The sequence below is a fragment of the Mytilus trossulus genome, chromosome 3 (genome assembly GCF_036588685.1).
Source record: "Mytilus trossulus isolate FHL-02 chromosome 3, PNRI_Mtr1.1.1.hap1, whole genome shotgun sequence".
Lineage (NCBI taxonomy): Eukaryota > Metazoa > Mollusca > Bivalvia > Mytilida > Mytilidae > Mytilus > Mytilus trossulus.
Window position 1 is genome coordinate 44,237,732 of NC_086375.1, and position 22,158 is coordinate 44,259,889.

General features: G+C 30.4%; 1 protein-coding gene and 1 long non-coding RNA gene across 3 annotated transcripts in view; one reads left to right on the forward strand and one right to left on the reverse strand.

Annotated features, from left to right (window-relative positions):
- LOC134711566 (uncharacterized) overlaps positions 1 to 22,158 on the forward strand; it is an 87,753-nt gene that overhangs the window by 14,612 nt on the left and 50,983 nt on the right. The window lies entirely within an intron of this gene.
- LOC134711568 (uncharacterized) lies at positions 250 to 18,608 on the reverse strand. The gene is made up of 6 exons (XR_010106196.1): positions 18,521 to 18,608; positions 16,265 to 16,306; positions 15,071 to 15,211; positions 7,613 to 7,695; positions 6,069 to 6,171; positions 250 to 352 (listed from the first exon to the last, which is right to left on the reverse strand). It is a non-coding gene; the product is annotated as an uncharacterized LOC134711568 (long non-coding RNA).

Here is a 22,158-nt window from a genome sequence, read left to right on the forward strand (position 1 = left end):
TTTATATTAAAAGGGTAATGTGACAGAATTAGTTATACTTGTACCTTGTCTCTTAAATTGTGAATACTATATATGGAAAATTAATGCCATTATTAAATAACTAGTAGTTAATATATAAGGTACAAAGAATTTTAATTAATTTATACACTTTCATAGTTACACATACAGCTGGGTCTGACAATCTCTAACTATATAACATTATGGATTGCTATATAATCACTATAGGTCATACAATACATGATAACACAAACCTCTTGAGACTGATTTGATCCAGTCTGTAGATATATTTGGTCTTCCATGGCACTATACACAATACTAATGACTGACATCAACTTTTGTTTTCATAAAGAGCCTGTGAAGGGAAATAAAAAAATCTTTGGTTATTTTTTGTTCATTAGATAAATTATTCTGACACAAGAAAAATATTATTTAGACAATTACGAATATTAGTTCTGACAAGAAATCTGTTATATGATTCTACGAAACAAGAGTACATTAATAATGATTATTAAACCAACAACGGTTTTATTTTGAAGTTTTTTCTTTGTTTAAATATATTCTCTGGCACATTTATTGCTACAACTTCTTCGAAAAACAAAACTCAGTCTAAAGTTATATAATTTTATATGATTTTTCAAATGATACAGCTGCATCAACAATTTTAAGGCATTGCAAACTGCACGTATTTTCCCTATGAAGTGGTATGAAGTGTTCCATTTTTAAAGTCTTTTCTTTTAAAATTGTATTCAATTGTTTATTTATTGTGAAAATTTCTAAGAAACATAATCTTACAGTCCAAGTTTATTTATTTGTTTATGATCTTTTAAACCATACATGTTTGTCTGGAATTCTTAGACATGAAAAGCTAGGTAAATTGGACCAATATAACTGTCAACAAATTAAAAAAACCCAGATAGGGTATATTCTTAATTAAAGATAAATGCTATATGGCTTAAGTTATCTTGGTACTGATTTACTTTAGAAATATTTTTTTCCCAAAAATTTTACATAGTTCAATATTGCATTTCTGTACCAATCTCTTTTAAATGCTTTTCCTGTTGAATGAATTCTGCAATACTCAAAATTATAAGGAATTCTTTACACTAAACACAAATTTCCTTCCATTGTGTAAGATTTAATGTTCTTAAAGTTTAAAATTCACAGTAGAGTTTATTTTACAGTTGTCTGATAAAAACAAGGGAACCTTGTGTCAGAAATTGTGTCAATAGGACACCATAGCTTGCTAGCATCTCTTTGTTCATTGTGTGAAATCAGAGACAATACCCTTATTTGGCATACAAGTTTAAACGTTCTCATCATAATAACCAAATTTCAAAATGATTTGACATCAACTTCATGGTTAACTTCCACAACCAAAATTTTGGCCTGAAATGGGAATGATGGATAGAATGACAAATGTGTGAATGGGAGAAAGCCAAAATACATAATGTCCCCCTTATATCATAGACAAGTCATAAAAATGATTATCAAGGACCTTGGCCCATAAATAACCTTAAAAGGAGATAAAAATATTGAAAACTGCAGTATCAACAGCATAAAAATGTATATAAATGGGAGATAACTCTTTAAAACATTTCTGAATAAAAAGTTGAAATTGATCAATTTGTAAGGACACACCAGGTTCAGGAATTGATTAAAATATGGCTGTGTGTCTGGTATAAAATTATGCTATTTGGCTTGAAGTGCACTACATCTTAAATTTACTTGCAAAGTAATTAATTTAGTTTGGCTGAATAAAAGCTTGTTCTTTAACATATATACAGGGAATGCTTATATCTGGTGTCTAGCTGAGAGGGGAATTTGTAGCTCAGACTTATCTTTTGATAAAATCTTCACTGAGATGATCTATGTAGACTGATAACAGACTGTGTATGGATTTACAGCTATACAAACATTACAGGCTCATATTTTACCAGATGGGGTGGAAATAGGGTTACATATTAGAATGTTACGATTTGGTGCAAGTTAGTTCTGGAGAGGATTTAGAAGTACCTTATGTAATATTGCAAATGAGTTTACAGACCTCATTCATACTATTTTGTCTGTGAATATTTTTAGACCATTTCCCCAGAGCAATTACAGTGAATCATTGCAAAAATTTGATGGATTTTGCTGCATAAGTAAAAATTTCATTATTTCTAGTTATTAAGCAGAGCAATAATGGTAATTACAGTATTCAGTAAATTTGGAACATTTCCAATTGAATTCATGTGATTTCATGAATCACAAAACAGACAATTTTAAAACTGCTTGCAAACTTTTAGATACAAAATGTATTTAACACCCTCATTTAATAGTAACCCTTTGTATCTTGTATTATTGGTAAGATTTGCATTGGTTTGTCTGTTTTTCTTGTATCTTGTATTTTTTGGTATGATTGACATTGGTTTGTCTATTTTTCTTATATCTTGTATTTTTTTGGTATGATTTACATTGGTTTGTCTTTTTTTCTTATATCTTGTATTTTTTGGTATGATTGACATTGGTTTTTCTATTTTTCTTATATCTTGTATTTTTTGGTATGATTTACATTGGTTTGTCTATTTTTCTTATATCTTGTATTTTTTTGGTATGATTTACATTGGTTTGTCTTTTTTTCTTATATCTTGTATTTTTTGGTATGATTGACATTGGTTTTTCTATTTTTCTTATATCTTGTATTTTTTGGTATGATTTACATTGATTTGTCTATTTTTCTTATATCTTGTATTTTTTGGTATGATTTACATTGGTTTGTCTATTTTTCTTGTATCTTGTATTTTTTGGTATGATTGACATTGGTTTGTCTATTTTTCGTATATCTTGTATTTTTTTGGTATGATTTACATTGGTTTGTCTTTTTTTCTTATATCTTGTATTTTTTGGTATGATTGACATTGGTTTTTCTATTTTTCTTATATCTTGTATTTTTTGGTATGATTTACATTGGTTTGTCTATTTTTCTTATATCTTGTATTTTTTTGGTATGATTTACATTGGTTTGTCTTTTTTTCTTATATCTTGTATTTTTTGGTATGATTGACATTGGTTTTTCTATTTTTCTTATATCTTGTATTTTTTGGTATGATTTACATTGATTTGTCTATTTTTCTTATATCTTGTATTTTTTGGTATGATTTACATTGGTTTGTCTATTTTTCCTTGTGTCTTGTCTCTTTTGGTATTTCTATTGATTAACCTATTCAATATTTTAAACAGGATTACATTGTATAGTGAAACTGTCTTTTAATACTGTATTTGAATCTACAAGACAAAACATAAGAGATTATGTTTTTCAGTGCTTTGTCGTGATGTTGGTGTTCATTGAAATTTTTCAAGGAAGACCTTGTTCAACAACTTGTATCTTATCCATTTATCTTTTTTTAACAATAAAATATATTTAAACTATTAAAATTGAAGATGAGCAGCTCCAAAGAGTTGTTTCCTTTATGGAATGTAATGAAGGACTCTGTTATGCACTAGAGTTTTGTTGAATTCTTTGGTCATGAATAATTAACAAAAATGTTTTTGTTTTAAATAGATAAGCTTTAAAGTGTTTATAATATGACCATCAAAAGGTTGAATATCTAAGGAAATAAAAAAATCAACAGGGTAACATCATGACAATTAATCCTGCTAGAACCCCCCTCACTATAAATTATACTTCAAAGTTTATCAACAGATTAAGTGCTGGCACTTCACTAAAGTTTATATATAATAAATAAAATAAATACATGTTGCAACACTCCAATATATAAGTACCTACTACACAATTTCATGTTAAATATTTGTGATAAAATAAAAACAGTATGAATCAAAGAATCAAACGTAAAAAATACAAGGAAGACTTTATAGTACATTCTAATATCTTGGAATTTCATGATAATTTTAATTATAAAATTTGAAGAAAAAATATTTAACAGAGAAAAAAATTGCATTCACATCAGCTGGATTCTAGTTTATAATGTATTCTCAAGTTGAAATAAATGGTTAACACTTATTCTCTTTGGGGTTATTTTTTTTAAGGTGTGTAAAAGGAGATTGTGAGTTAACATAAATGAGACTGAAACCAAAAGACAAAACAACCAAAAGTTATCTACAAGGCAATTCACAGTCTTTAACAATAGACAGCTGTCTATTTAATGTCAACCTCTAAAATGTCTCCAGTACAACAGAAGTGTTAGATATTGGATGGGGCACAAAATACATGAAAAATTAACACGGAAACTAGAATACTTTCAGAGGACTTTTTGGAGGTGGGAATGGTGCAAATAAAAATTTAATAGATAGTTCCAAAAAATCTGTACAACACTCCCCAGACCATTTTGGAAAAAGGAAAAAACGTAATGAAGGTTCCTGGCATGAAAAAAATATATTTCATCATTCCAGTCAATTTTGCCATGACCTTGCACATGTCCGGTAAAATAATATTCATTTCAAGTACTATTTCCTGCTGTACTAATGGCCCAAATGTATGAAATGATAATATCCTGGTTACAAAACTTTTGTTCTATTTGTCCAGGGAAGTGTATTTTTCTATTTTTTTCTAATATTTTATTTATTTGGGAGCCTTAATGACATACAGCAGGTTTCAAAGCATCTTCGCTAGCCAAGGGTTAAGATCCACTCCCACACTCTTCACAGAGAGCGGGAGTGGATTGTAACCCTTGGCTAGCGAAGATGGTTTCAAAGCAATACTAAAGTTTAAACAGAAATCTTGAGATATACACCTTCTCTTTTAAAAGTGATCTTTCATAATTAACAGACTCATTTGGCAATTGAACCAAAATCATACCATATGTTGGCTTTTTTTTGTATTTTGATCGCATATAATTACCATTCAATCTAAATGAATAATTTGGTCAGCATGATTTGATATGTAAATGTCACACTGTTAACTTGCCACTTTAATTGAAAAATTTAAAGCTGTTGCCAAAAAGGGTGCATCTCAGGATGTTGCCAAAAAAAATATGGGTGCATTAGAATATATAGTCTTATTTGAGCCATTTGGGTGCTGTCTCATTAACTTTTACTATTAATTGTCTTTTACTTATATAAGAGTTTGAAGGCAAAGATTCTTTTAAAATTATGGAGAGATGTGGTATGATTGCCAATGAGACAACTATCTATATAAAACCAATGGACACAGATGTAAATAATTCGAAGTTGATGGTTTTTTTTCTAGAAATCTGGTCTTATCCAATAAATTTTATGTAACTGGTTGCAGCATTTTCACTTTTTATAAAGTATATTTGCAATATCAAAGATAAGGTTACACTTAATTTGCACCTCAGCTGTTTCAAAAGTCATAAACCTTTTTGATATTAAGACATGACTAATTTGAGTTCAGACAACAAAAGAAATAACATGTTTTAAAGACATTGTCATGACTGGACACTCAAATCAATAAAACTTCAATTTTTAATAACACTCACTTTGGAACAGCTGAGGGACAATGGAATGTCTTAAAATCAACAAAAAAACGCAAATCTGACAAGATGAATGTACAGATATTCTGTCAAAGATTCTGAGAGGATTAAGATTGTTTATACTTAATTTTCTTTAAGGAACATTGAAATTTCATTTTAATTTTGCTTAAAAATTCCTGTTAGATTATTTCTGAAATCAATCTGATAAAGATTGTGGGTGGAAATGAAATATATCACAGGAAAAACGAGTCTTATTTCGTTAAAACCTTACTTTCAATTTATTTAATGCTGACGATAGCATAAAACTTGCTTAATTATCAATTTAGTAAATTTATTACATCTTTAACAGATCTATTAATAATAAAATATTGAAAGGGATTAGTCAGTCTAGTGATACCAGTACACAAGATTGAAGGCGTGATAATTTAAACCATCTAAAAAAAGGTCCATATGTTTTTATTATATTGTGCAATATTAAATCTTAACACCTGGTAATGTTTTTATAATGTAAGAATGTAACAAAATAGTGAATATTTGTAGAAAATAAATCAGGTTTACACCTGAATCCTTTTATCATATCTAAATATCAAAATAATGAGATATTTCCACCTTTGTTAGCGATGATAAGACTTTAATTACCTTCCATAATTACATCTTTGTAGTCAATATATGAATATTATCCCTTCTCGACAAGTTCATCTTGGTGGGTCTTTAACTGACAGGTCTTCAATTTCGGGTATCTCTATAATAAAAGATGAACAGATACTTTGAGTGACAGGTCACAATGTTAATCTCGGTCTTCCTGTATTTTGTGCAAAATCACCAGTCTTGTATTCATTTAATTGAATAGATCTCATAGCTATGTCTCCTTCAAAATAAAGTGTTTACAATTCTTTTTTATTCTATTGACATGTTAAAGTACAAACCAACTTCACACTGTTGTTTATGAAATTTGTAACTTGGTCGGCTTTTTGTGTCCAGCAGCTAATATTTCATGCTAGTCTTGGTGATAACATAACATGCTTTTTGTACAATAAATAACAACAGGCTCCCCCAGGATGAAATGTCAGCCTTCCAAAACAAATAATCTTCCCAGTCATATTGATTTCTATTGTTTTTCTTCTACTTTCTTAGAGACAAAGCTGCAAATACCCATTTTGTAGTCTTGATTTACCAAGATTAAAGATTTTGAGAGACCTAGAATCTAATCCGCACTTGCTCGTTACAAACAGGGGGTTCAGGAATTACTCACCATTTAGAAATAATAACAAAATATTGTTTTGGTATGATGTTCTTTTTCCTAACCCCAAAGTAAAAGTACAAAAGGCTACTTTTTTCTTGTTCAGATTAGACAGTTGGTTTTCCCATTTGAATGGTTTTACACTAGTAATTTTTCGGGCCCTTTATAGCTTGTTGTTCAGTGTGAGCCAAAAGCTCCTTGTTGAAGGTCGTACCTTTACCTATCATGGTTTAATTTTATGAATTGTTATTTGGATGGAGAGTTGTCTCATTGGCACTCATACCACATCTTCCTATATTTACCCTTGCAATTAGTGGTGAGTTATGTGTTGGTCATTTTTTCTGACCCCAAAGTAAAAGTACAAAAAGGCTACCCTCATAATTAGTGTTGAGTTATGCATTGGTCATTTTTCTATGTGTAAGGCATACATCACTTTGATCTTTGCCTCTGAAGTTGATGACCATGACAGATGGTAATGTTTATAATACAAGCTCATTATGATAGATATATACAGGATAGTAGATATGTAAACACAAAACCTCCCACAACTTGAGCAGGATTTTATCTAATACAAATTATAGGCTTTGATGTCGAAAATATTCTACATATAAAGGATGTCAAATTATCAAGTTAAAATGTACCTGTACTTCAATTCTATATACAACTTTGAATGAAACAGAACACTGTATTGTTGTTAGAAAGTTGACCCAAAGGTCAAAAACAGGACATATACTTTCTAGCATTTAGCACTTGTCTGATCACAAAACAAGTTTTTTAAGGCTGGAAAGGCAAAGTGCAAAATAAAAGATACTTATAGGTATTAAGCCATTAATTTTAATAAAAAAGTAATCTTCAATTCCTTAAGTTTTGAGTCTTTAGGTTGCTGTCTGGTGGATGTAAACTTCACACGTCCTTTTATTCATATCAAGTTTCTATTTCTTACCTTTCACATTTGCTATTCTCAGCCTAAAATTTTCATTGAAATCAGCAACTCAAGGTAAAATCACAAGCAAACCTACTGACAGCCTATAAATGAAAAAGATCTGTGCATATAGTCACAATTTATTCATTGATTTGTAAATAAAAACATTTTGTACATAAAAACATTAAAACTGAGTAGAACATGATCCAATGCATGGTATATTAAAGTCATACTTATAATTAGGAGAAAAAAGGGTTTGCATTGGGGGATTTAGAGAGTTTTCCATCCCCCTTTTGTGTAAAAAAAATTGGTTGATTATTAAGGAAATCATTGAAGCATGACTGAAGAGTCCCCCCCCCCCCCCACACACACACTTAGTTAGGCAGCCATTGCCCCGATCCCCTTACGAAAATTTCTAGATTCACCACTGATTTGGTCAGTAATATCATTTTTGATAGCTCAATTTCTTTCTACATCAACATGACCAGCAAAATATGATTATTAAAACTACAATTTTTTCTTAAAGTTGGCTAAAAAAAATTTGGCAGACACTGCTCCTAAAATTATCAGATAAAAAAAGTAAATTATCTTAGATTTAACATTGTGAAATTAAATATATATATGGACAAAGAAAAACTGTATTCTGTCAAAATTTATAGACAGAAAAAGATATAAGCCTATCTTTTAGACTATCTGTTTGATCTTCTTTTAACCCCTAGGCTACAAAAAACCCATTAGAGTCAACATACTACACATTATAGTTTATGTGGATTAAATGAACCATAGATTTGTAAGATTTCAGGGTTATGATAGATTATGATTGACAATCTATCTCCCATGGTCAATGATTTCATTTTGATCCAGAAATGTCACTTGCAGTAAATTACATTTAAGAAACTGACAATGTCCGATTATGACAATAAAGATGGGTTATAAATAGATAATGCAAGGTTAAATCGAAATATTCTTTAGACATTATTGTGACTGTGTGAATGAGCATGAAATTGCTTTATTTGATTGAATGTCAAATGAGTTGCTACTAAATTGTACATTGTAAACTTGATAATGCATTTGGTATTAAGATGCGTGACAAGAATATTACAGATATAAGACTTAATCTACTACCGATTGATCTGTACAGTTATCTTACAAAATAACAATAGCTTAGACAGAATATCGACAAGAAAAGATCATTTTGTACCCTGTCTTTTCACTTTTATTGCAACTTAAAATTATTAACAAAATCAAAGGAGTTCAAGCATGTTGTAATATTACTGACTGGCCTAGTCAAACAGTTATATTCAATTATACTAATTTTAGACAGTCTCTTAAGGTAGCAGATTGTTTTTTTCTCCATTAATATGGTTATAAATTAATTAAAAAATGTAATACAATATACAATTAGCAAGAAAATTCACACAATGTTGATATTGGACAAAGTAAACCTCTTTGATGTTTAAATTCCATGCTCAGAGCTAGAAAAAACAATCATTCAAAACATTATTAAAGGAGTAGATACAGTTCTGGAGACTTGGAGATATGAAAATTGCTTAACCCCTTCCTGTTCCCATCGGTACTCTGGTACCGATGGGCTCAGAGTACCGATGGGCTATATTTTTGGGCAACTAGCTTGCGTAAAGTATTGAATCTTTGGCATTTGTTGACGTACAGAAGTGGTTGATGGCTCAAATCAATCCCCTATATCACAGCTGGGTGATTCGTGGGGCCTAAAACCTCTCGCGAGTACGGTTTGGTATCAAATCGCTCCTAACGGACAACGTTTTCTCCTGTGAAAACCGTGTTTTTTTTTAATTTTGAACACAATATTTCCGTAGAGTATGGGAAAATATACTGTTGATTTTGGGGGCAATATAACTTTTTTTTACTTACTTCGCCGTGTATTTTTGAGGGAAACTATTCATAGTATGATTTAAACTTGTTCGCAAGTGAAATAAGTGATGGTAAGTGTACCAACACAATCATTTACTTGAAATGCACTCTCAATTTGTGGTCACTAATTTCCAAATTAATTGAAAAAGAGACAAAAACAGACAAAAAGTCATGAATTTTTTTTTTGAGGTTGAAATAGATGTAACAGAACATTGTTTCTGAAGTGCCTGGTTATGGTAATGCCGAAAACACTTTTGTTGAAATAAAGAAACTGGTAAAAGTTAAGAAAAAAATAGCAGACTAAAGTATGATATCATCCTATATTCGCTCAAAATGATGGGATTTACAACAATTATATGTTATATCGAGACTTAATTTCTATACGAAAACAGACTGATTATTTGTTTACTCTCACTTCGTTAATGGAACATTTAACTACTAAAATTTCAAACTTTTAAACTGGAACTCCCGTGGTTCAGTGGGAAGCTGCACTAGCCCACAGCAGGAAGATTGCATGTTCGAACCTCAAAGCCGGAGATCAAAAAATAATTTCCTATATTAAATGTAACTTAACTTAACTTTACTTTCAATTTCAAAAAGAGGGTCATGAATACATACAAAACTCAAATTAAAAACAATGTTTGTATGTTTTTAGATAATGTGTGTCCTAATTGCACCTCCCCCCCCCCCCCTTCAACTAATACATCATAGGCCCAAAACACCAAAGTAATTATTGGTAATTCATTGAATCTTACTTTTAAAGTAAAAATTATATGTGCTGCTTGAATAAACATAGTTTAACCTAAAATTTGTGTCAAGGATAAGATTTTTGACGAAAAAAACGGCTGAAATCCGTTATTTTGCATATTGATGGCATCAACGTTTGGAAGGCATACATCACGCATTTCCCCCAACTATACCATAATTGTAACTTTCCTGTTTCTATCAGACTTAGGACATTGCTTTGACACCAAAACTATATCCTATTAGCCATTATAAAAGTCTTCAAACGACCTTTTTCGCAAGATTTTTGTATTTTTTTACTTTTTTTCTGCAAGTCATGTGACTTTTGGACAGATAACACGTGACTTCAGAAGACAACATTTCTGATATATTTATTTCTTTCAAATATTTAATCAATTATCTCTCAAATGGACCCACAACCACCTTTGTGTAAGCTTCAGTGCGAATGCTATATGCGATTGGACTTTGATAGTGTCTTTTCATAAGTTTACGTCAAATTTGGCGGAACGTGAAAGGGTTAAGCTGTACAAATTTCTGACCAAATATCAAATCATTCCTAAACCATTTGATGGCTAATATGTTTAAGAATAGAAAAAAAGTTTTAGACAGACTGACAGACTGCAGAACGAATTGACAGACAATTCAATTGCAGCGTACCTCCCACTCTGTAAGTGGGGGTATAACAATTAATCTTTCAGCTAACAAATTAGATATTGAAAATGTCACAATTTTACATGAATTAAGAAATATTAAAAAGTAAATATTCTGTGCTCTAGAGAAAATAACATTTTTCTCTTTTTAAAAAGCTAAAAACTGAAGTAAGCACAAGTTTGAATAAATAAAATTGACCTTGCATTGATATCTTATCTACTTAAAGTGATATATGAATGGTGTATGCTTCCTTAGCTAAAGTATAAAAATTTGCAGGTTCTCATTAATGAAGAGTCCTGGGAGTATTTTTGATAACAGTTCAATTCCCATCCATTGCTTATTTTTTTTATGTACATGACTACAGACAGCTTCCCATTATTTTTTATCTGATGAGAAACAAAAATAATATTAATGGCTATGGGGAAAATATAAAACATAGCAGTCTCAAATCATTGATTGCTATGATAATGTGATACTTTTCTAAAGAAAGAAACGGAAATGAGAATGTGTGTATCATAATGTTTGATCGAACATGACAAAAAATTGGTGTACGCTTGGTTGATTTAACCTTTCATTCTAATAACTATTTAATATAATTTAAAAATATATGTTTCATTTTTTTATGTCATTCTCCCTATTTAACATGTATAAAGTACTGTTAATTCTAAGTTAACTACAATGTTTTCATAAAATGTTTTCATAAAATGTGCAAAAAAACATATGGGATAGAATAGCACTTATATCTATTCATTGGTGGATCCAGGGGAGGGTCCCGGGGGTTGGAACCCCCCTTTTATTGGATGATCAATGCATTTGAATCGGGACATATAGTTAGAACCCCCCTTTTTTCCTGGGTTGGGAACCCCACCCCCCTTTTTCAAATGGCTGGATCCGCCCCTGCTATTGAATATTATACACCATGCAGATGAAATGAGTAATATAAATGTAGAAGGTATCAGGGTTGATCATGAATTTGTTGAAAAAAGGGTTTGGGCGTAATTGATGGGAATAGTACAAAATATGGCTGAGTGTAGCTAGATACAATTAAAAAAAAGACTATTTTTTCCTATCAGATGGGGTGTATGTCCTCCACCCTGCCCTCTCTGAAGGCAACAGAGTATATCCATTTCAACTATAGCTCAGGAAAATAAAATAATAAATATTATTCCTCTCTTTCAAATGATCAGTTTTGGGCGTTTCAATTTTTTTTTTTTTACATCTTAGTAAAAGGTTATTAAGAATTAAATTTCAGTTTCCCCAATGCAAACATATGATTTTATTAGGTTTAAAACTTAGAATAAAAATTGTCGAAAGCTTTTTTCCTGTTTTTTGAGAGCTAATCTTCCTGTTCATTGTATTAAAGTATAAAAAGTCAACATTGCCCTGTAAGCACTTCATAAAATACCTGTTGTATGAAACAGGATATAACATATCATATTGTGAGGTAATCCAAGCTTTACATGCATAGTGAATGATAATCAATCTTGTTAAATCTGCACTCATTCAGTCCTTTTCTATATTTTTTCTGTAAAATAGGATAACATGTTTCTCTGACCTGTATCCCAAGTCCTTTATAAACGTGTCAATGAGCTGGTAGTGTGCTAAATGTACCTTTGTCCATGTTCAGTGAAGGTTTGTTTTTATAAAATAAAAATTATTTTCAGTCCTCAGTCTTGTATAATGGTAGAAAGATTTGTCTATTGATGAAGACCTCATATGTAACTGGCTCGGTCTCATCTGCTTTGTTGAGTGTTTGGGATGCTGTATCACTGATATTTACTCAGTACTTTTCCTTTCTTCATATTTATACTTTTTCATATTTATATATTTCATTTTAATAGTGTGAAATGAAAAAAAAAAATGTTTATGGTCCAGCTGAAGCCTGCCCCTTGAAGCTGGATTTTCTTGCTGTGTGGAAGACCCATAAGTGGCCTTGGACTGTTTTTTTTCCCTTTTTCAGGTGGTGTCACTTAAATTGACATGTTTCTCATTTCTATTCTGAATTAATTTCCTCTAAGACCAAACATAGGTGATAGAAGCATACTCTGTCAATACACATGATATATTTCCTTCCCTTTCTTTTAAACTTTTTACGTTTCATTTCAACTTGCAATCAATTTTCTGGGATAGAACTGATGACTTTGGCAATGGTAGCCCACAGCTTAAAATTTGTAGCCCAAATATATAGTCCAAGAAAAGCAGAAATTTAAGTAGCCCACACCACATTTTAGGGGCTATTGGCCTGTGGGCCCCTGCCAATTTCATACCCTGATTTTATCACTTATGCTTTAGATTTATGTTATTTTTGGGGGCATAACAAAACAATGTGCTAGATCCTTACAGAATATATCCAACTGCATATGTACACATTTCTGGTTTATAAGCACCTATCAACTATTTAAAAAAATGTTACAAAATTTGAACCTATTTTTAGGACATTCAGGATTAACATTTATTCAAACTAGGACAAGTAATGTAAACTGCATACATCACATTCCACATCAGAATAAAAACAACTTCTTTACAAAGCAAGTATATTATTATTGTCATCATTTTACAAAATACAATAAATGTAACTTGAGATTTTTAATGTAATAAAAACATGTAGAACTCATCTTTTGTATAATACTATTTATCAGAGACACTTTAAAATCTTTTAATTTATTCCGACCGAACCGTCTGAACTCTACCATCCATGCATGGTCAATGCTGTGATGCAAGGGTACACCTGAATTTGTAATTGACAAATTTCACTTTGTTTACCTGTCAATAGCTAATCTCTCCTGTCAAAATTATCTGTTAGGATATAAGTATTTTAATGTTTCTACCTGAGGTGAAAATGAAAGATCTAAATGTGTAAATGGACCAAAATGTCTATATTGTTCCTCCAAGCATGAATAAATGACAAGCTTTTTTCAAGGACTTTTTAACTGTAAAATAAAGGATTATTACTAGATAAGCTGTAACTTTGGAAGGTTGAAAAAGATTTTCGTGAACAAATTGGACTTTTTCACTGTAAAATAAAGGATTATTACAAGATAAGCTATAAATTTGGAAGGTTTAAAAAGATTTTCGTAAACAAATCCTGATATCTTTGGTTGACAAGTTTTTGGATTATTTTGGGATGTTCAATACTAAAACCTATTGACACTGGAATTTATTAAATTAGCTTGATCTCACTGAGATTGTTTCAAGTGGTCATATTATTGATTTGGACATTCAATCTGGACATCAACTTGATTTCAAAACACAGAACAGAGGGACCAGTTATTTAGCTCAGAACTTTTCGATGCTTTGGATTACAATTACAACACTGAAGTTTGAAGGAAATATTTGACAATGAATATAATTCAATCAAGAAAAAGTAATTCAGTGTACTTGTGGGGATGTCACGGTATTGACCAATTTGTTTATTAAAATTTTATTGATCGAAACTCTACAAGTTTAACGAAAAAGTAATAAACTGTGCAAATAATGGAGGAACAATGGTTTATATTTTAGGAATTATCCCCGATGTGCCATTTAATGACTGATTATAGGAGATAGATTCATTTCAAGTGTGATGAAATTATTGACATTAAATACTTGCATGTGACTATTGTCTCCATACATGTTTTGGAGCTTCAGTGACGAATGTAAATAGGAGATGTAATATACATGAAACTTATTACTCCTACATAAATTCACCAAATTTAAATAACTTCTGACTGAAAATTTGTTTTGTAAAGGGATATATTGGGTATAACAAAAAATTAAATGTTAGTAAATAAAGGCTTAAAAGTTGACTGAGCTAAAACTGACGGAAATCTAACATCTGTAGCTTATCTTAAGGATATTAAGTGTTAGTCTGAAAATGGAATTATAACTAGAAATTTTTACGAAAATTATTAAAAAAGGAGCTAATATCTTATAAAGTTGGCACTTCTAAAGTAAACAGACTTAAAGCATAATGAACTAAGTGACAATCTACAATTTATTTGAAGTGCAATCTACTTTTGATTTGAGAGAAGTGATTCAATCTCTATAAACAATGATATGATTTGGATAACTTTAATCGGTAGTGTTCTAGCTATGGGAGTTATTGTTGTCATATTAGTCAAGGTTTCTAGGGTGAGTATCTACTTCTTACGCTATACTCAAGTTTAATTTCAATTTGTCTTCCTTTTGATTTGTCAAATGTACATAAGGACATACCTGTATCGGTAGCAGGTTGGTACCTTATGACGTATGTTCTACCTCGTATAGGGTGGTTTATTGTTAACTTCTTTTTAAACTGGTAGTCTCTATTAGAACACATATCTCATCTCATTCCAAAAAGTAAACATTTGGATTGACCTGTAGGATAAAAGTCACCTTATATTACAAGCAAATTGTAACTAAAGTTTTATAAGAAAATGTACACATGGAGTGCGATAGATAGTAAAAGATGAATTGTACAGCTGCTCAATATATTCTTTTTGATGTTGGTTGGTATTGCTTTTGTCATAATAGATTCTTGGCTGTCTCTGCTTATCATTTTTTATTCAAAGGAACAAGAAACCCAAAGGAAGATTCTTATGAGCCCATTTGTTTCTAACATAATTTTTGCCTCTGATAACACTGTTATTTAATTGTAAATGTAATGCAGTGAGAAGCAAATGCATTGTTAATCTTGTAGTTAAAGACATAAACACAACAGATTTAGAAATAAATGCATGGTTTACACTAGATTATAACAACTCAATGATAATCTATCAACACTATGATGCAACTGTAACACTGCATGTACAACTGTTTGTCTAAATCATGTCAACATTGACACTAAACTGTTACAAACTGATGAATTCAATATAACATACTATTTAGAAACTAATGTGCTACAAGTAGAACATTTTTAAATGTGTTTCAAAATTATCGGCAATACCAAACTTGTGAAAAGAGGTGCAAGCAAAAAAAGAACATATATTTTCCTCGATATTTTCCTGTTTGAATGGTTTTACACTAGCTATTCTTTGGGGGGCCTTTATAGATTGCTGTTCCATGTGAGCCAAGGCTCTGTGTAAAAGACTGTACTTTGACTTATAATGGCTCACTTTTACAAATTATGACTTGGATGGAGAGTTGTTTCATTGGAACTCATACCACATCTTCTTATATCCGTATACAGTAGCTTTCAGTAACAGTCTCACGATGAAGAACAGCTATGAGAGTGATGATATATAGGTTACTTCCTTATATTTCATGAGAGTTTTGTCCGTAAACATCCACTCTGTATAATTTTTTTCAGACTTAATAACTTGATTGAAAATCATTGCAAACTCAATAACTTATGTCAAAATATGTAAGATATGTACAGCAGGTGGTTGATATTATTCATTATTCATTCTATCTTGTTTATTTTTTACCTACATTTGCATATTTCTTCGGTCAGTGTCTGCAGCATTCTCCATACTGAAACAAAATTAAGAGTAAATAATGTCAACCCTGACAATTTGTTTGCACCTGCCCTAAGTCAGGAAGGAACCTGTTGCTCAGTGTTTATTATTTGTTAATGTGGTTCATATGTGTTTCTCATTTCACATTTTTTATATAGATAAGACCATTGGTTTTCCTGTTATTTTTAGGGCCCTTTATAGCTTGCTGTTCTGTGTAAGACAAGGCTATGTGTTGAAGGTTGTACTTTGACTTTAATGGTTTACTTTTACAAATTGTGACTTGAATGGAGACTTAAAAAAAATAAGTTGGTTGTGTACTTCCTCAACATTTTATGTGCAAAATTGGGATGCACCTGATAAGCTAGTCATGAAAACTAAATACAACAAATTATATTACTTTATCTACACCACTCTTAAGTAATTAGCTGCAGACTATCCCCACAAGTTATTTTATATGCTTCATTTAGTGCAATAATCATGATAAATAGTAAATATGAGAGAACTCTACTTGTTCTTGTAGAAATTATCAGTCTAGATGATAATATAGGTAATTTATTTCTGGCAATATGAAACATTAAATATTTCATTACAGAAGATAAAGTAAGGAAGAAAATTGAAATTGACATAATAATCCTAATGTACACATGACACACCTATAACTAAGATGTGTATCTAAAGTGCTGAATATGTTGTGTTTTACAGTTTTTACTGATCTCCTTAGCAAAAAGGCTGTCTATCACATCTTAAGTGCATTCAAAATGAAATTATTTCTGAGGTATTGTAGCTGATTCTTGGGTGACCAGTAATCTATAACTCATCATTATATCCTAATGAACTAAAAAATAAAGAAGTTTTTTTTAATGATGACAAAAAAGTATTTACTAAAGGAATAAGAAGCAGGTCAGAAGTTATGCTTTCCCTTTTTTTTTCTTTTTTTTTCTCACATTATGTGACATAGAAAATGGTCAATGAAATTCATCCTCAGGCATGTTGAATAGTTTACTACAGTAGAGTAACTATTTATAAAAGGATAAGTAGTCTGTCAACCCTTTAAAGTGCTATTTTTTTTTTACTTTGCCTCATTAAAGATATTATGTGACATAACAAATGGTCAATTTAATTCATCCTCAGTTATGTTAATTAGAATACTACATGCATTACCAGAGAAATTATTTATAAAAGCCATATAAGTAGTGTATCATCATATTTTTTTTTCTAGTTTGTCTCAAATAAAGATATTATGTGACATAGCAAATTGTCTATTTAATTCATCCTCAGGCATGTTAAATAGTTTCACTACACCATATGATATAAGTACTGTTATATAAATATAGATGTACATGTATCTATGATTTCATGAAATAACAATTGAATGCTATATTACTCATTATTTAATGAGAGACCTGAATCATTGTGGGAAACCAGGAAAATATTAATCCAAATTAAAGTGGTCACATGTAGTCATCTTTTTTCTGGGACTATGGAAATTAGCACTAAAAGTGTTTCTCAACCCTGATACTTTGTGGAGCTTTGCTCTAGCTGTGAATATAAATCTCCCACTTTTAAATGCTACTTTATTGAAATCTTATTAAAAATCAATATTTGTTCAACATGGAGTCAATGGAGTCTAGACATGCATTGGTAGTCTCTGCTTATTCACTTTATAATTATACAAGTCAATTAAAGAGTTACTTTGTTTACATAACTATGACTGACTTCAAAAGCACATCTTTTTCACACAAAATATGAAGGAAAACATGAAAAAGTTTAAAATCCAACTGACTTCTTCAACTCTACTAAAAAATGTGGACCATTCAAATTTTCCAGTGTTTATCAAGTTATATTTCACAATTAGATCAGTCATTATTTTAAAATTTTCCTGGCTAATGATTGTCAGTGTATTTAGCTTACTTTTAAAGTAATAATTAACTTTTTCACTATCTTTCAAACACTTTTTTATTGATTTTTTTCAGATTAAATTTTTAAGAATTTAAATCAAAAGTTTATATATATTCTTTAATTATGTGTATCAAAACAATATTTATAATAGACCACCTTGATTTATATTGTAAAAGACATTTTCTTGGCAAATTTAAACCTTTTTGAAATTTAATCATAGTAAATAAATTTTATCAAAACATTTTATATGTAGTAAACTGAAAAATAAATATGTTTCTCTCAATTCAGATCAAAAGATTTGGTTTAATAATGACAATAAGTTTTTGTATACCTTTCGGTCATATATCCTACAAGATCTTTAGATATATAACTTGATATTCAGTTTGGTGGATCCTAGTGAACTTTTAACACTATCTGAAATATATGAATATTTGCTTAAGTTTATGACATTGAATGGAGAACACTTGTCCACCCTATTGATAGCCTATTAACTGACCATAGACTGGACACAATACTGACCTTCAGTATATATCTATAGATATATATTTTATGGTGACACTTCAAAGCTTATACTAACCAGTGTGAAATACTTTAAAGTTCATTATGAAGGACATTTTACATGAAATTTTTATGTTATATTTATGTGATATTTATTATATCTGAAGATTTGAAACAAACTAAAACATGTACATAGTCATGTATACCTGAAGACAGTCCATGGTCATGATATTTATATTTGAACTACTCTAATTTTTTGCTGGATTACACCTGCTAGGGTAACCTGATATCTCTGTGATGTACTGTTAAATTATTCAAGAAAGAGCAGAATATATCACTAATGTCAATAAACAGGCAAAGAAATATTTAACCATAGTTTAACTAGTCAGTAAAACATTGGAATATGCATCAAGTTCCTTATTCTTAATTTTCAACTTATATCATAAATATTTGCTGAAAATGGGGTTAATGTACTTTTGGTAGGGGATATAAAAACTGTTTTACATGCAAAAATCTAATACCAGATATTGCTATTCAATGCCAACACCCCTAAAAGGTGACTCAGGAATAGAAACATGTTCACAATTGGTCTTTCTCTGACCTGCAGCAAAACCCTCTCCACAGTGGGGAGTATCTTTGCCTGTGCTGGGTGAACAAGTTTGCAGCCATGTACGGATTGAATGGGGACTTCAAATACTATGCCTTGTGTAAAGATGTGCCACACCCTTTGCATGTTAAGAACCCTTGCAACAACTATATGTTACAATGTAGTAGTCTAAGATATAAGTTTCCCCTATAAATGCCAACCTTGTCATATAGTGATCTTTAGTGGACCATCCTCATCTGACCTCTTTTAATTCAGCAACAAATTAGAATTCTTTTCTTAGACTGTTACAGAAAAAGGTATGGTAATTGTCGCAAAGTTTGCTATTCTTCAAATAATTAGCATAAACAAGTATATTACTATTAAAGAATAGGAGAGTTAACAGACCAACGAGATATTAACCCATCAATATGAAAAACAATAAAATAAACAAAATTTATTTACAATTTCAAACCCCGCACCTATAATAGCTAGCATTTGTACTTTCTAATTGAAAGGTCAAATACAGTCATTCCCAAGGTCACCTGGCACTGAGCAGAGTCCATTAAAATTAGCTTGGTCCAGTTAAGCAATATGCAATACTAGACTAAAGACCAGTTATTTTTTCAATTTTCACCAAATCATATATGTAAGTGTCTAGTTAAAATGAGTTTGTCCCAGTTAAGAAGAATGGTCTATTGGACCAAATGTCCAGTTGATTTCTCAAGGCCTTGGGAACCACTGAAAATGGTCTGTTTGCACTTTCAAATTACAGTAGAAGTTCAATCAGTAAATGTACTTCTTGTTTGTATTGTGGTCAGTAGTTTACCAATAAAATTAATCAAGCAGCCTATCATCCATGTGATTACATGGTTTTATCACCTGTGACCACTGACCATACTCTATAATCAGACACTTTTATAAACCTCTTATATTGTATTAGTACAGAGGGCAGTATAAATCGTAAATATTAGTTAACAGTACTTCATTGAAATTTAAATACCATCAATTTGTGATAAATCATGTGATATTAAATGCTGATTCACCCTAATAGACCTATTTGATTGATCTCCTCAATCTTTAACTTTATCAAAGTTTTATAGACCAGGTATTTCCTGTTTTCATGGATCAAAAATGAACTGTAAATTTGTGATAAAATCTAGTTTGTATATCATATCACTTGACATGCCTTGGGTCAAATATTATTCAATATTACACCTTATTTAATCAGGAATGTTTCCTTAAACAGAAACTGTTTATAATCCTCAGATAATATCAGCATGGACAGCATTATTTACATATAAAAGTAAATTACTGTGTCACTGTAATAGAACTTTAACTGGATTATAACTAGCTTAATAGGTATTATGCCCTCAAGCAAAAAAAAACCCGGGGAATTCATTTTCACTTATTCAAGTTTATGAAATGATAAACATATGTAAACAGTTATATGTAAATATTTTGAAGTAAGTTAGGAACATAAAAATTTGAAGATTTGTGATAACTAGAGATATGTATCTGGAATCCAGTAACCAATAGTTACATCCTATGAATTATTAAAAAGTAGTTGCATAGATTATGAGAGTAGAGATTGATTCTTGTTTGCTTAACATTCAGCGAAAAAACTGTCATGCATACTTAGGCTAAAACCAATTATTCAATAAATAAGTTAATAGATATTATTGGTACTAAAAATGTTTGATGAAGTAGAATAGTCATCAAATGTTCACATCCAGAGAAAAAAGATGTGGGAGTTCTTATCTAGGTTTTAAAAAAACATTCTAAAACCTTTGATCTTCTAGCACTGGAATTGGGATTTAACTCTAACAGAGCAAGGAAAGCAATTGTGTCTTTATGAAAGAAATTTTCATTTGATTGGAACAATATAAAGACATGATATACAAGAACATCTAGATACATTATAAGAAAATAGTCATTTAGGTATAATAACAATAAATGATATGGATGACAGTAATAACTCATAAAAAAAGTACATAGATAAGAAGATTTAATTTAAAACTTAATGTCAAACAATTTGTATATCTTTTGACATAAAAGAAAAGTAAATTCTTTAAACTTACTTTAAATAAAGCTATTACTAACAATGACCACTGCCCTTTCCTCGATCTTGATATCTATATCACTAACGGAAAGCTGAATACTAAAATTTATGATAAAAGGGATGATTTTTCATTTCCTATCGTTAATTATCCGTTTTTAGATGGTGACGTTCCCTTGTCACCATCTAACGGTGTTAATATATCTCAACTTGTACGATTCGCTCGTGTATGTAACAATGTTTTAGATTTTAACGAGAGAAATTTATGTATTACTGAAAAATTATTACACCAGAGTTTTCGATATCACAAACTAGTCAAAACATTTACTAAATTTTATCATCGGTATAAAGACATCATTCGTAAATATAGCTCAACATGCAGACTTCTTATACGTTCAGGTATTTCACATCCAATTTTTTATGGAAATATTCTTTATAAAGCACTAAGGTGTCAGTATTTACCTCATAAACTTACAAAACCTTTGAATAGACTTATAAAGAAGGGATATGATTACAATACTGTTGTCAAGTCATTAAAGATTGCATATTTTGGCGTTAATATTGAGTCAATGATAAGGTCTTTGCGTCGGAACTAAACACATTTATTCTAAAAACAGTTATTGGCATGACACGGGTTATGTTCTTCTCATATATGTTATGATGGTATGATACTAAACCCCTAGCGGAAAGGATTGTGCCTGATGTTCATATATAGAAATCATAATCTTTCAGTCAGTTTAATTGAAGTCTGGAGCTGGCATGTCAGTTAACTGCTAGTAGTCTGTTGTTATTTATGTATTATTGTCATTTTGTTTATTTTCTTTGGTTA